Genomic DNA, 4536 nt, shown 5'->3' on the forward strand with positions numbered 1-4536 from the left:
AGAGTGAGACTCTGTCTCAAAAAAAAGATGAGCTGTGGGAAACTACATACTCTTAAGCATTGCTGGTTTTGAAACAGTAAATTGGTCGTCATTTTAGAAAGGTAATGTGATGGTATCTATAAAAATATTTTAAATGTGTGTATTCTTTGACCTAGAAAGTTCACAGTACAGATTTAGCATACAAAAATACTTCTACATGCCCCCAAAATATGTATGTGTTAAGGACAGTCATTGAATTTTATTGTTTGTAGTAAATTGCTTGAGTACAGGCACTAATTCCTCTATATTACATCATAGGGTCTAGTAAAACAGATTGTCTGTGGATATCAGTCCTCTTTAGAAGCCTAAAAGAGCAAATAGATTTTAATTAAAAAGATAAAGCACTTATTAAATTTTTGATAATTTTGAGAAACTATGGCAAGCAAATTGTTAGAATAAAAATCTGAGAATTTGTTGTGCTTTTATCTTTGTACATGCAAATATTTTTTCTCATTAAATTTCTCATTAAAATTTTTTTAAAGAGTTAATGAGAAAGCACAAATAAGAAACAATCTGATCTTTGAGAACATCTCTGTAGACACATATTTCTCTAACTCCAGGTTTGGACAAAGATACTTGTGCAAAGACGAAGCCAGTACACCCTCTGATAGGGTAAACATGTTCTGTCACCAACTGAGCTTTCTGATTCTGAAGCTGGTTAATATGTAACTAGCTGAAATGGTCTTCATTATCCACTATCAGGAACTACATGAAGCTCATATGTTCTCTTTTCACAAGCAATGTGAACTAAGTGTACAATTGGTACAATTAGAGAAGTTCTATTCAGTTTCTGGCAAGCACTGCAGCAATACAAGGGAAAACATTTGTTTGTATTTATTTTTATTTAGGCCCATCTACCTCTTCATCCTAATTTATCTCAATTCCCAAATATTCCTTCTTTGTTCTTAATATCATGTGCTTTCCTATATTTTTCTCCCCTAGTTTCTTTTCCATGAACTGCCTTTCTTTTTTCCTTACTTTCTCTTCTCTCTCACCCCTTTACCTCAGCTTTCTAGCAGCAAGTATTTGCTGAATACTTCAAAGCTGTTTAGAACTTGTCAGAGTTACATGCTCCCTGTTCTGTCAAGGTCTCGCTACTCAGATAACCTAACTCGTTTTTTTCCTGGAAATGCTGGTGGGTGCTGTTCCACAGCAAAGCCCAAAGCAGATCTGAAATAGATCTCCCCCTTGGCCATTAGAGTTCGAAATATAAACATTGGTATGGTAAGGTTTACAATTTTAAAGCTCTGTTATATATCACGTCTTGTATAAAACTACTCTAGGAAGGTGAGAGCGCAGATATTATCACCCCCCTATTTATTGCCGAGGAAGTTGAGTGGAGCTCAGAGCAGTTGACTGGGTTATCCAGGACCCCACGGTTCGATCAGAAATAGGACCCAGGTGTCCTGGCAACTGACCAGCCCAGTCACTTTTTTTCCCTCTCCCCAAGAGACGAAGGCTCTATCTTAGTGAAAGAGGATTTTAGTAATACTTTTCTCTTTATCTGCGGGTATACTGGAAGTGGTGTTCCTCCATCCGTGTTCTTAAGACATCCACTCCATGCCTCCGCAAAGGCCTCCCGCCAAGGATACCCCTTCTCCCAGCGCGCAGCTCAGCCCCGCCCCTTTCACTTGCTCCTCCCACTCAGTATTTATAGAGGCAGCATTTCATTCACACTCGTGCAAATCTCTCTCCTCTTAAAGAACTCTTCGCTTCACCTGACATCTCTGCCAAGTACTGCGCTGTCGTTTCTCTCCCCTTCAGACAAACTCTGCGAAACCAGCTCCAGTTCCTCACATTCCCCTCACTCCTTTTTTCTTTTTTTTTATTCCAGGGTATTGTGAGGGTACAAACATTATAGTTACACTTTACGTCTTTGCCTCGCCCAAGCGCGGGTTAAAGACATGTCTTTCCCTCCCTTTAGTGCTCCCCCTGTCCTTTAGTTGTAGATTTGCCCCCCCATCCTCCTAATCCCTAGAGAGTATTTCTGCCATGTGATCAACCTAGTGTTGATCAGTTAGTACCAATTTGATGGCGAGTACAAGTGGATCCCGTTCTTCTGCTCCTGTGGTGCCTCACTTTGGATAATGGGCTTAAGTTGAATCCAGGAAAGTATAAGAGGTGCTAGATCACTGTCATTTCTTATGATTGAGTAATATTCCATTGTAAACATATACCAAATTTTAATAATCCACTCATGGATTGACGGACACTTGGGTTGTTTCCACATTCTTGCAATAGTGAATTGTGCTGCCATAAACATTCGGGTGCAGATGTCTTTATCGTAGAATGTTTTGTGCTCTTTTGGGTAGATGCCTAATAGTGCTATTGCTGGATCGAATGGTATTTCTATTTTTAGCTCTCTGAAGTATCTCTAAATTCTTTTCCACAGAGGTTGCACTAATTTGCAGTCCCACCAGCAGTGTAAGAGTGTTCCTGACTCTCCACATCCTCGCCAGCATTTGTTGTTTTGTGATTTTTTGATAGAGGCCAGTCTCACTGGGGTTAGGTGATATCTCATTGTGATTTTGATTTGCACTTCTCTAATGATTAGAGATGTTGAGCATTTTTTTATATGTTTGCTGGCCATTATTCTGTCTTCTTTTGAAAAGTTTCTGTTCATTTCCTTTGCCCATTTGTTGATGGGGTTGTTTGATTTAAAACGCAATTCCTTTTACAATAGCCTCAAAGAAAATTAAATATCTAGGAATATATTTAACGAAAGATGTAAGAGACTTATACAGGGAGAACTACGAAACACTAAAAAAAGAAATTGTAGAAGATGTAAACAGATGGAAAAACCTACCTTGCTCATGGATTGGTAGAATCAATATCGTTAAAATGTCCATACTACCTAAAGTGATCTACAGAATTAATGCAATCCCTATCAAAATCCCATTATCATTCTTCACAGATCTGGAAAAAATAATTCTACGCTTTGTATGGAACCGGAAAAGCCCTCATATAGCCAAAGCAATCTTAAGTAAAAAGAACAAACTGGGAGGTATCAGTTTCCCCTCACTCCTTAAGAAGCTTCTGCCTTACACCAACACTGACAATGTGCTTGTCCCTAAATCTAGCAGAAAAATTAGCAACCTGTTATTTGATTTCACAGTGGCATGTGAATAGCCAGGAATTTATAAACAACGACCTTTACAGATCATCTTTGTAATCTATGATGGGCCATCAAATGAATGTTATTAACATTAATCTCTTTTGTTTTAATTAATTAATCCTGCAAATGAGGGCTCAGTTATTTCTAGCTTGTTAAAAACAATTTAATTATAATTATAATCAATGATTATATTATATGATTATAATAAATATGATTATAAAATCATACAGTCATTTGTAATTTTTTAAAATTTTGTAAGCTATAAACATTGATACCTTGGTGTAAAGTCACAATTACTCTGACCTAGTAAAAATATTCTGTTGACTATCCCCTTATTAAAATGGCCCCTTCGCTGAGACTCAAAGCCTCCACACTCTCCAGCTTGTGTTTCTCCCTCTCTGGGCCCTTCTTCCATTTGGGTACCCCTGACTATCGTCCAAACAAGGGTGTTCCCTGTGAATCTGTCTTGAGCTCTTTTCTCTTTTCATCAATATATTCTACTTGGGTATTATTATCCATTTCCATGGCATCAGCGCTCCCAATAAACTGATAAATCTCTAGTCTGTGTAAGTAGACCAGATCTCAGCAAACTGTGACATTCAGACTGTTTTAACTTTAACCTACAATAAGAAATTTTGCACATTTTCAATAGGCAGGTCACAGTGTAACGCTGTAATCATATTTTCACAATATAACTGCTACATTGTGATCCAGGCCATTCAGAGTTAAGGATAGAGAGGACTGAGATAGAAATAGTGATAAAGAAAGAGAAAGTTGTGAAGTAGGTTTCAGACCTACTTCAAACAGACCTCAAAACATAAAGGCTTGACTAAGAGAATGTATTTCTGTCTCACATGAAAGTCCAAGCTAAAGGAGCCTTTTCTGGCTTGTCGTTCTGCCTTCCTTGGCACCTGGCTTCCATCTTATGCTCTGTGACAGAAGCTCTGACTGCAGTCATCACGTCCGCATTCCAGCAGGGGAAGGAAAAAGGGGAAGCACAGAACTTCGCTCTTCCTTTGTAAGCCATGAACTAAAAGTGGCATATAGCACTTCCACGCACACTCCGATCACCAGAACTGTCATATGCCATACTCAGCTTCAAGAGAGAAGCCTAGGAAATAAAAGGTCACTAACAGGGCAGTCTGCACCCAGAACTCGTGAGTTCTATTATTAAAAGCAGAATTGGAGAAGTGGTAACAGGAAACAACCAACAGTCTCTGCTGGACATATGTGAAACAGATATTTTCTGAATTAGTATTTTCACTTATTCTGTGTGATACATTGTATTTTCTATTTTATTATATTATATTTCATTTTTTAAAATTGTGGTTATGACTCACAGGTCATGATATCATAACTCACTGTAGATGATGACCCGTAAT

The sequence above is a fragment of the Propithecus coquereli genome, unplaced genomic scaffold (genome assembly GCF_000956105.1).
Source record: "Propithecus coquereli isolate 6110/MARCELLA unplaced genomic scaffold, Pcoq_1.0 Scaffold124, whole genome shotgun sequence".
Lineage (NCBI taxonomy): Eukaryota > Metazoa > Chordata > Mammalia > Primates > Indriidae > Propithecus > Propithecus coquereli.